Source organism: Eupeodes corollae, chromosome 3 (genome assembly GCF_945859685.1).
Source record: "Eupeodes corollae chromosome 3, idEupCoro1.1, whole genome shotgun sequence".
NCBI classification, from domain to species: domain Eukaryota; kingdom Metazoa; phylum Arthropoda; class Insecta; order Diptera; family Syrphidae; genus Eupeodes; species Eupeodes corollae.
The window spans coordinates 125,601,296-125,613,753 of NC_079149.1; the positions used below are offsets into that span (position 1 = coordinate 125,601,296).

General features: G+C 30.8%; 1 long non-coding RNA gene across 1 annotated transcript in view; it reads right to left on the bottom strand.

The window, feature by feature from the left end:
* Window positions 1–2,638: 2,638 nt before the first annotated feature.
* The window catches only part of LOC129952840 (uncharacterized), a 30,988-nt gene continuing 21,168 nt past the window's right edge, over window positions 2,639–12,458 (bottom strand). Inside the window, exon 2 of the long non-coding RNA XR_008782399.1 lies at window positions 2,639–3,397. This is a non-coding gene — a long non-coding RNA (uncharacterized LOC129952840). The remainder of the gene's footprint in view (window positions 3,398–12,458) is intronic.

Sequence of the window (12,458 nt, forward strand, 5' to 3'; positions counted from 1 at the left end):
AATGTTCAACGGATTTTCAAATTTAAAAAAATGTTTGACAAGGTAAATAAATATAGAAATAATTTGAATAAGATTAATTTCCAAATTGAAAAAAATAGCAAGCTCTGTTTGTATCTCTTGTGGAGAATCGAACAACTAATCCAACAGACGAGATATGTTTGTATACGTTAAGGGCTTGTCACAAAAGCTTGACGATTTTAAAGTTTTTAGAATTTGTCGGTCAGAATATAACTGGAAACTGTTACTTTACAAGTTTCTCAATTATATAAATCCAGTGTTATTGACCCGAGCCGTATAAAACAAAAACTGAATAATCCTTTTTTTTTTTATAAAAGTTGCCTTTTTTGTTTAAGAAATAATGTTCATTTATATCAAGGCACTTTCTGTTTAAATTTTTTGGTTCATGACGTATGCATCCAAGAGCTTAGAACTTTTAAGCTTATTCTAAGCAATATTAAATATTCTAACGATAAACAAAAATAAACACCTAAGGTGAAATCTGATTATTCTAGAAAATTTCAGTTTTTTTGTGGTTCCTTAAGAGATTGTAGACATTATTTTTCTAAAAGCCGGTCATGTCCGATTCTAAAAGCCACTTTGGTTTGAACAGGGGACCAGTTAAAGCTATCATTAAAATTTATCCGAAAAGCGGTTTAAATGGATATTTGACTGTGTTTCCTTTTGATTAGAAATAAATGTATGTGCAATACAAATGTATTGTTCTTTTTTTTGGAAGGAAATTCATTTTCATGAACAGATGGTTCTTGTATGTCCAAATTAAAACGAAATTAATTGTCTTTTCTTTTACTTTTCAATTTTACACAGTACAAATTTGTCGTACAAAATTTTACGGTGGATTTCAATCAGGGATTTTTGTTTTCTATGACAAGAATTTTGAATCATACCAACAAACGAGTTGTCAAAATAATTCCAATGATTGGTTTTAATGATGACAACCGATGATAGCCATAACTGGACCTAAAGGTACCATTGAAATAGTTAGAAATTGGAAGGCCACCAGTAAAAAGATACCAAAGTTTTTTGCATGTATATTAGCTTGTCAAATTTAATTCCTTAATTAATGTTGTTTAAATACATTAACGAAATAACATGCATGTATGAACGTTTTACTAACTGGATCATCGAAAATACTTGGTTTCAATCAGAAAAGTTTGTTTCAGTAATAGAAATTTTCAATATACACTACAGCTAACCTGTCAAAAATTGCAATGATTGATGTCCATGATTCATACCGATAAAAGCTATAAATGGCAGATAATAGAAATAAATTTGACATTTACGTAGAAAAATCCTTGGGTAGTTTTATCAAAATTTCGCAGAACTTTTCTCATACAAAATTTGAGAGTTAATTTACAATAAGACTTGTCTACGTAAATTGTTTCATGACTATTTAGTATTTCATGACTGCATAATATTTTGTCTTATAGTTTTTTGAAAAAGAGTTCAAAAACCAATAGCTCCTAAAAGTATTCTATTTAAATTTATCACTCAATGTGTTTGTTTATTCAAAATTAAGTGGCTGTTACATCAATCGAAACTAAATGAAATTGTGTTTTCTTTCATATTTTATTTAAATAGAAATTGGTTAAAAATCTTTTAACGTGTTCATTATATTATTGCTTTAAAAAAGCAGATCCTTTGATCTATAAAACACGGTTTTACTAAGTTTTGCGGGTTTTAAAACTTTTTTTTGTAACTGATACTTTTTCTACAAAAATCTCTTTTTAGTTGAGATCTTATGCTTCAAGTAGTGATGGGTACATAGATGCGTTCAAAAAAAATAAGAATAGCCAGGTCTTATGTATCAACTAAGGAATTAAAATAAGATTCATTGAACTAACCCAAAATGTAAGACCAAGATTTAAGACATATTTTAGACATTTCTCGGCAATATGCGAAATTATGACATTTGTCTTTTACAAATTAGTTAGACATGTAAGGGATTCCGCTTAATTTTTGCGAATATTTGAAATTAGAATCATTATTTTATGTGTAAAATGTTAACAGTATGGACATGTACAACGAGAACGATCAAATATTCAAAGTGGTTAAGAGTTTAAGCTGAGTATACACTATTGAAAGATCTTCCGATATTGACCGAACTTTCAAAAGTCTTCCAGTAGCATCCAATACGCTGAGAATCGACAATTTTATATCCATTTGTCAACGTTAGAATTGAAGGCTGTGCGGAGGTTTGACCATTTGGCCTTACATTCGTTGACTCAATGTCTTGAAAACCCGTGTCCTTTGGTAGTTAATACTACTACTCTTTCCATTAAAAATAAAACTCCATGTTTTTTGTTCCGCTGGTGTAGCTAAAAACTTTATTTTTTATTTATTTTTTTGTATAATCATTATGTATGTTTCTAATATATATAATTATGTAACATTATCAATTTATTTGATAAATCTTAAGTTTAAAATTAATTTATTACAAATAAATTTATTCAATTTATTTAATTTGTTTTTTTATTTATGTGGACTTTTATTTTTTGTTGGAACCAAAAAACACTTGATTTTGTTTTGGTAATTGTATTTGTTTTTATAATAATTATTTGCAATATTTACATTATTTCAAATTAAAAAAATAAAAATTAAATAATCTATAGAAAAAATAAAATGCAGCTAATAAGGAGTCCTTAGGCTGGAGACTTTGTCTTAGTCTGCTAAACAAAAACTATCATCCAGTGCTGTGGAGCCTTGAATCTTGCCAAATAAAAATATATAAAACTGTTATTTCTATCGCAAATTATAATGCAGCATAAAGTGACTCCTTTGGTATACATATTCATAAGAAAGGACTTCCACAATTGTACATATGTTGGTTAATTAAATTCAAGTAGCTAAGGGTTGGTTCGTTTTGTTCGGTTAACAACACAACAAAATAACCCTCTCTGGTTCTTGCATCCAATAGGTGAACTGCATTATTGTGTGTCCCTCCAAAATCCTTCTCCTTCTACAACTTATACACTAGGTGTTTCTCGCTCTATCCCTCTATCGAAATGTCCTGCCAAATTCAATTCAAAGGCGACGCCGACGAACAACAAAAATGCACAAAACTTCTGTCCAATGCTAACCACTGCCACGTATATAGAATGCTGAAGAGTCAGGCGTATGTGGAATGTGGACTCTTGCGCTTCGAGACATCATCATCGTCCACAAGTACGCGTGAGTCCTCAGCACGGCACGATGGAAGTGGTGTTTTTGGGATGGTTGTTGAAATGCATTTTTGTGCGCATCGGTTTTTTGTTGTTGCTACTGCTGTAGGGTTGGTCAGGCCCAGAAAGCAGCCAATGAAGTTGGCAGGAGATTTGGATAAATTCATTGGCAAATGAATGCCTTGTATTTTTGTCGGAGTCATTCGGCTGCATTGATTCTGAAATAAGAAAAAGAAAGAAAGAAAAAATATTGTAGTGAGTGTGTTTTTAATTTTTTAATGATTATGTCAAAATAAATAAATATAATATAGCTACACAAAAATATATGTGGTTCAATTCTTCTATTATTTTAGGCAATTGAGCAACTTGAGAAAACAGTCTTTATGGATTTTTGTTTTACTGCTTCGTCTACTTTTAAAAATTTTGTAGTATCTAGTGTCAAATTTTAAAACTGACATATGTCATTACTTGGCGTTATTTTGTTGTTAATAAACAAATATTTTTTAAAATAGACTTAGGTCCAATTCGTTTCAATGTTTCCATAATTTTTGATTCATAATATAATGCAATTTACGTATTTCAACCTCCCTCGAATCTGAATTGAATCATCAAAGTTGACATGTAAATTTTAGGCTACGAGACACAGAAAGTAACTGAATATCATAAAGAAACACACCTAATATAAATTTAGGCTGGTTTGAGTTTCTGTTGTTCTGGTTTAATAAAGATTTATCAAAATATACTAAAAATCAAATATTTCAAGTTACATAAGTTTATATTATTATGTCAATTTTGATCCCAATCCCTCTTGAATCCAATACTGTTGTATGAATTTGACATTTTGAGGTTAAAAATGATCCAGGATCTAAACTTCTGACAAAACGCGATGTTTGTGGTTGAATAATACAATTTAATTGTCTTAGGTGGTTGGTAAAAACGATTTTCAAAAGTATAAAATAAAGTGCTCCTGGCAGCTGTTGACAGTCATAAAATATGTCTGTTTGACAACAGAATATTTTACAAATATTTTGAAAAAAAAATTCTTTTCTTCAATGGTTTCTGACATTAAGACATAACCAATGGCGGTGTTTATATTGACATCTTAAGGTGACTCATTTTGAAATTTCATCACAATCCTCACTTATTTTTGATAAAATTTAAAAATGCCGGCCTCACTTTCTTTACATCTTTAACTGTCAAGTACGAAGGAGATACCATTATAAAACTTCAAAATGAGAGAACTTTTTTTCTAAAGTGTTAAGTGCACTCAGAGCTTAAAAGTGAAACTAGTTTTGTTTGCCCAATGAGCTAAGAAGAATAAAACCGATCGTTCTGAGTTAAGGGCTGAACTTATTGCAAATGTCAGGCGTGTGCAATGAGAAAAAATGTCAAAACAATGATATGATGGTTTAAGCTGGTTGCTCTGGAAAGTTTTTACAAATGTATTCATATTTGTCTTTTCCATTTAATTATTAACAAAACGGTGTTTAAACGGGCAAAGTCAATATGTTTTTTTTTTATTTTTAAAATTTGATTTTTGATCTAAAGAAATCACAAATGTCAATTAAGTGCTGAAATAAACTTTGACTTTCAAGGTGGACTTTGTTCAGTAGACAGTAGAGTTTTTAACGAAAAAGAAAAAAGACTTTATATCTAGATAAACATTTTTTTATTTTAATTTAAAAACTTTGAATTCTTTCTCCTTATTTTTGGAGTTATCAATAGAAGTTTTGAATTAATGACGAGATGGCAAAATAAATCGCCTAGAAGTGATTTTGAGGAAACTTCAAAATTGATTTCAAATTCGAATGCTTTTTTAGTAAAAATCCATTAAAAATGTTATTATATTCAATAATTTTTGGCTTAGAAATGTAAGTTTTTGTTTTCTTTTTGATCAGCTGAAAGATGTTTTATTCCTGTCAGTTTTCTCAATGGCTGCGTTCAATCTCGTGTTGGATAGGGTATCTTGGAAAGGTGGATTCTTAGATACCTTGTTGAACGAGTTGAATAGTTGTATTGAGATAGCTGTCAAAAAATAAAAATAACTTTGAGCTCAAACTTTGTTCACAAAAAGCAAAGAAACATTTAAGCTTCGAAGTCAAAATTGTTGTAGAATAAAACATTTAACGGATAATTCAATTGATACGTCGGACGATGATGAATTAATAGGTGTTTAAAAATGTAATAAATAAGAAATATCCTTAATTAATAATTTACTTATGAAATCTCCAGTTTAAAACGATTTACTTTAAACAGAAAACTATCCTAACCTATCTTCATCGTCTATTATGTACACAATATCCTCACATACAACTTCAACTATTTGTATTTTCAAGTTTCTTGAAATGTAAACATGTGTTGAATCAGCTGTTCTGTCAGATCACTACATACCCCAAAAATTCTTAGATACCTTTGGATTCCTTTTCTGACTTCTCGGCTGTTTTTGATCAGCAGTTATTTTAAACGTAAACCACTAACCAAAAGTTATCCGTATACCCTATCTTTCTGAGGTTGAACGCAGCCAATTTAGCCATTCAACTTGTTCAATAAGGTATCCACATATCCAGAATAACCCAAACCGAGATTAAACGCAATCATTATCTTGAATTGACAGCTCTCAATCAGGAAACCACAAAATCATTAAATTATAATATGATTTCAAAATTTTATAAAATTGTGCTATTGGCGAATGTCTTACATACTTCGTCTGAGAGATGTTGTAAATAGTTTTTAAGGAGGTATAGACTACCTGTCCGTAAAATTTGAGTGTGAGCTTAAAAAATAGTAATTCTCTTCTCACGAAAAACTTCCATCACCATTTCTATCAATTCACAAATAGAACTCTAATGTCATTTTCAAATCTGGAATCTGTCTCCAATGAGAGGAAACAAAAAGCCACTACTTTGTTATTATTTTGAAGTTCGGTGTAATTGACCAGAAAATGGCAACTGTCAAGAATGACATTCTGTTAAACAAAAATCACTTTGCACTAAAAAGGACAACTGTCAAGTTTGACGGTTAAGTTACTAAGTGCTTCTGACTTCTTGTTTCCAAAATCAAAACTATCATTATTTCTCACGAGAACAATTAAAAAGAGTCTAGAAGGCTTCCAGATTGCTGAATAAGAACGACATAAGTCATATTGGACAAGTTAAAAAAAGTACTTTACATTTTGTTGTTACTATTTGAAAATGAAACTTTTATAAATCAAACTTCAAGGTTTATCATTAGAAGGTAGGAAGAATTATTTTCAATTACTTTCCTAAATCACTTAAGGCCAAAATCAATATTACGTAACTTAATTATAAACAAAACAAAATTTAAACAATTATTTAAATACAAATACAGAATTCTAAATTGTATAGAAAGAAAATTGTAAAATTTTGTCTATGTGTGTAAGAAATAAACAAAAACAAAAATCAAAAAATAGAAATAAATTGAGACTGAATAAATAAATACATCCCTTCCCTTCGCTCGTTGCTCCCTTTAGAATGGATCAACATACACACCTCCTCCCTCCTCCTATAGACACAAGTTGATCTTTCTTACTATCAGTCTAAGAAAATGCTATAGGTACCTAAAGGAGTATACAATACATATGTGGATACTAATGCATATAACTCAGTGTCTGTCCGATGTTTAGGTATTTTTTAAATTTCAAAATAAGTAAATACAAGGCAAATGTATCTATTTATGTATATTAGGGTGGTTAACAAACATATTAATTCAAATTTGATTCCAAAATCACTCTGTCACGTCAGGTTTTTGAGATATAACTTTTTAAAACTCGAAAAACCACACATATAAGACTTTTTGGGAATTTTTCAAAAAAAAAAAACAAAATTGGAGATGGTTTTCAAAACCTATAATTCTATTTTTAGTTTAAATTCATAGTGCTTCATAAAATTTTAAAAAAATCTTTATAAATCCTAACCTGTTTTACAAAAATCTTAAGGAAAAGCTTATCCATTTGTGCTGAACCGTTTTTTAACAACAAAAAAAAATAAGAAACTTGTTAGTTGTAATTTTTCTTTTTGTACCAAATTCAACTTTCAAACAAGGCTTTCACATAAAGTTTTTTGAAATATACTGACAAAAACATAAAATTAATATTGAACACGTTTATTTTTAGAATCTTAATTCAGGTTTGAAATTGACACTAAAAGTGAAAGCATTAAATTCAAGGTTTTCTCAAAACTTCAAATAAAGACTCATAACCAATGAGAAGTTCTAGAAACTAAGTAAGATATTGAATTAGTCTGAAACTATGTAAATCTGAAACTGATCTAGAAGACAAATAATTTTACTTTTCAAAAGCAAAAACCAATTTATTGTTAAGGACTATGTTTTACCTTAAAAACAGCGTTTCGGTTTTCTTTTACATTTTTCAAGATCATATTTTGAAAAAAACTGATGTGATATTTTTCAAGAGGCATATTTTGCAAACCGCATCTAAAAGAAAACTTATAAGGCGGGATTCGCAATCAAGACAACTTAATCAAAATCATTTAAAACATTTTGCATCGCTGATCCTTTATAAAATCTAAAAAAATGACATTTTGACCCACCCTAATGTATATATAAACTTTCACTCCTATATACGTAGAACATGAGATTACGTATATTGGGTTAACGATGCATAAGCACAAGGCTAGGCGGCGCGGCGGCATGGTGGAGCGGTGGATGAGGCCGGCAGCACCTCGATGCTCGATCTCATCCTCGATGAAAACAGAATAGAACGTAAATTACTAAAATAAATCGCGCGTCTTTCTCTCAGCGGCCTGGGCCAGATAAAAACGTCTCTCGAATCTTCTGTGGCCGAATTTACGACAAATAGACGAAAGATGGCGCGATTAATTTGTTAAAGTGGGATAAAAGGGATGAAGAATACGGTGGGAGGAGAAGCTAGGCGCTTTCTCCTATTTTTGTCGTCTCCCAGAAAACCAAACGCAAAGACGGACGTACTATGTCAGGATAGATAGAGCTCAGAAATAGTTGTAGCCTTTTTGTGCTTCTTTTGTGGCACTGGCGATCCATGTTTTGACTTCATGATCAGAACGGCCGCAACCGACAGAACCGGCTGCTGCTGTGGCCGTAGATCCTCATTTGTGAGTCAAACCATGAGATTAATTTGCGTTTGTTTGTATCTTTTTATACCTACAACAGCAAGTACACGATAAAATTAGAGAAAGTCTGAACATCAACCAAAAGGTTACATCATCTAATCACCAAAACCGCCTGACAGAAGCGACGCACGCGACGAGCAACGACAAAAATGAAAAACCAACGTTTGCGGCGACGAAATTTAATTAGATTTCGAGAAGATGTTTTTTGAAATTTGCATCATGCTCTTTGCCGTTTTTGAGATGTTTGGTTGGATGCACAAAAATCTTATTTTAGAATTTTACTCTCAATTGACGCAGACTAAATATAATGAAAATAAGAGAAATACAAAAATGTAATGAAATTCAAGATGTACACTTTAGATACAAAAAGCACTTCGGCAATGTCAAAGAAAGAATAATAAATTTTATTTTAGTAACAAAAAACATACATACAAAAAAATGAGGAAATTTTCCATTGTAAAAATAAAATAAGTAAATTAAATGTAAATTTTACGTCGTTATTTTGAAGAAAGTCACAAAATGTTGATGAGGTCGTTTGTAATTAAAAGAATAAAATGATGGAAAAATCCTTGAGGAACTTGATGAAAAATTGACAACGATAAAAATTTCGAATTATATTTTCATGGGAAATTCGAAAATATCATGCTTCAAGACGGTGACGGTTAACAACACCTTGTTCAAAATATTTATTATTAACTTCATGCAAAAATGTTTGATATTTTTTATTGAATATTAGAACTCCTAAAAAAAGAATTTAAATCGGTTCATAAATATCTTCGAAAAAACCTTTGGCTGTCATTACGGTCTTGGGTTCAATCCCTGCCTATGCCATCTAAAGTCTTTTCACGGGTACTGCCTCTTGCGAGAAATTGACAAATTCCCCTCCATTCCTGACAACATTATTCGCACACAGGAATGGTTGAGAGCCCTAAATCTAAATGGGCTGTTGCGCCACCCAATTTATTTATTTGTCATTACGTTTTTTTTTTTATCATTTTAGTATTAATCAAAATAACAAAAAGTTACTTAGAACTAAAAAATATGACCCAAACTGTGCCTAATTTTTTTTCATTTTGACGTTTCATCATTTAAGAACTATTCACACGAAAGCGACCAACGACCAACGACCAACGAGTGAATGAATTAAGGGCCTTGCACACGAGAGCGAACAACGAATGGACGAACAAACGTGATTGAACATATTTTAAAAGGTCAATTTCAAACAAAAACACATTTTAACTATAAGAAACCAATTATTGACGCTATTGTTAGGACAATAAAATTTTCATTTTATTCTTGAAAACAGGAAAATTTTGTCAAAACTCTATTCGCGTTCCACATACCATCCACACTGCAACGAATATATTGTTCGCGAGCAACATAACCTCAACATTATTCCACTCTTGTTTTGTTTTTCCGTGAAAGATCATGGTTGAAAATAATATGGAAAAAAGGGTAATTCAATTCGCTGCTGTCATCGAATGGAAATAAAGCTCATGTAAAAAAAAGTCAAAATATGAGAACATCTACAGTTCGCAGTTTGTAGCTCATGTGCAAGGTGCTTTAATCTTAAGTAAAGTAGTATTCACATGAGCGCGACTAACGAACGACGAATGAATTACAAAATGTGAGTTTATATACGTTTGAAGACATATTTCCACACAAATTCTTAACAAAACGATGGCAATATTGTTTCTATTTGATTTACGATACATTCTTTTACTTTTAAACATAATATATTAATAAATTTAAGAAAACAAATTTATTCGTCGCGAAAAAAATTATAGTTGATACGAACTGTCAAACTTTATTCGCGTTCCACATCATCCACACCCGCAACGAATAAAATAATCGCGCGTACTTAACCTAAAAAATCGTTCTTGTTTTGGTTTTGGTGGTGAATGGTGTTCGGCTGTGGCTTTATTCGCGACGAATTAAAAAAACTCTCATGTGAAAGAAACGTCAAAATCGACGAATATTCGTTCATTCGTTGGTCGTTGGTCGTGCTCATGTGAATAGTGCTTAAGTCAATCGTCGTGATTTGCAATCTGATTCCAATGAACTGTCAAACTCAATTCCACATTCCTTTCCACATACCATCCACACTTCAAAAAATAAAATGTTCGCTATGTTCTAAATTAAAAATTTTATTCAAGTCTTTGTTGAGAATCTGTAATGCAAAAAAAAACAAGCCATTTGAAAGAAATGTCAAGTTGGATATGGTCGTTGTGCTGGTCGTTTAAGTGTGAATAATCCTTAAATACCGCTCACACTTATTAAAAAAATTATCAGCTGTACTTTTTTTTAAACATCAATTTGAAGCGAAAGCGAAAATGATGTGACGTAAGCAGTGAATACTTTTTTATTTACATTTCTTTATTTATTGATTTGTTTTTGATCAAGAACCATACAAACGTCTTTTATAGTTAACGTGATGAAACGTCAAAATAATTAATCTTAAAAAAATCTATATAACCATTTTGATGAATGCAGTTTGTAACTTTTTAAATTTAACACGTTTACATTTCTTCTTCAATCTGTCAAAACTTTGATCTGATAGTCTTTATAATTTTCCAATAGACAATAAAGTAATTTTTTTTGGAACGAATCAATTTTTAATATGTATTTTGAGTAGACCTCTTTTTAGTCCAAGTTCAGTTGCCGTTTCAGCTTCAGCTCAATCACCCGTCCCACTCTACAATACACCTCTCATTGATTTATCTCCTCAAGCTTCTTATGTTGCAAAAACTTATGGTTCTGAACATATTGCCTCCCTTAATGGATATTTCATCTCTTCGTCTTCAATCAATTAAGAACAAGCTCCAGATTGATTCCTGATTCAACACATATGAAAACAACAAAATCGTCAAAGTTTCCCGTTCATCACTGGTAGCACCCTCTGTTGATACCTTAATACCTGGATTGGTTCTTCCAATTACCTATTCTTGATTTATTATATTCCACAACCAGCACCAATTGTCCTTCAAACTCACGCCACTTATGTAGCTAAAAATCTAGGAGTTGAACATATTGCTCCATTAACAGGTAATAGTACTTCATTGGACTTGGAACCAGCACCAGGATCTCAATGAAACAAATTGAATTTGGAAAATGGACGGATTTTAAAAATAGCGTTAACTTTAGCGTTAACTTTAATTCAAATTCTTATAAAAAAACAACCTTTGTTTTATGTTTCAACAACTTTTTTTTAATTTTAAGTGATTGCAAAATCTGAATTTAAGTAAGTTAGGTGTTAACATATCCTAAGAGAAACAATTTGACAGCTGACATTTAAAATGGAAACCGCGTTGTTAGAGTTTTACATTTGCTGCGTATACTGTATCTTGGATACGTGGATTTTTGAATACCTTGTTGAACGAGTTGGAAAGCTGTATTGCCATAGCTGTCAAAAAATAAAAACAACTTTCAACTGGAGGTAAGACTTAGTAAATTGGTCATCTGCAAAACGAGAACAAAATAAGTCAATTTTGAAGTAAAAAAATAGATCATAATCACCCTCTAAAATTCGGAGGCAAATAGCTTCTGCATCTTCTTTATGTACAAAACATCCTCAAATACAAGTTTAACTAACATTTTGTTTTTTTTTTTGTTTACCAACAAATAAAAAAAGCTGAAATCAATTTTTAAATTTCTTGAAATTCAACCATGTGTTGGATCAGCTCTTCTGTCAGAAATTCATGGATACCAAAATATTGGAATTAGCTAAGAATAAGAGAAGCATTTTTAAAAGTCAGATGCTTTAAATGTCATTATCAAAGCAGTACATAAGGTATGCCAGTGAAAGTCCAGAGAATAACAAATATTTTTAATTATGACTGGAAAACTTTCATAATTCTACATAAATAATTTGTTTAATTTTATAAAATGTATATAAATTTCTAAGCATTTTACTAATTCTCAGAACTGTTCCCAAATCGTGTGGATATACAATTTTGTGTGATTAAATTGTCAAAAAATTAACTGCTGCCATTTTCAAGAACTTTAGAATATTTCTTTTTGGTAAGCATAAAATTGATTCAACTTACAACAATTTGCAAACATTTTTGATCAAAATATGCCAAACGAGCCATTTGGCTTCTGTCAGCTAAATGTCAGTTATTGTCAAGACACAGACTGATCAGACAATATTGTG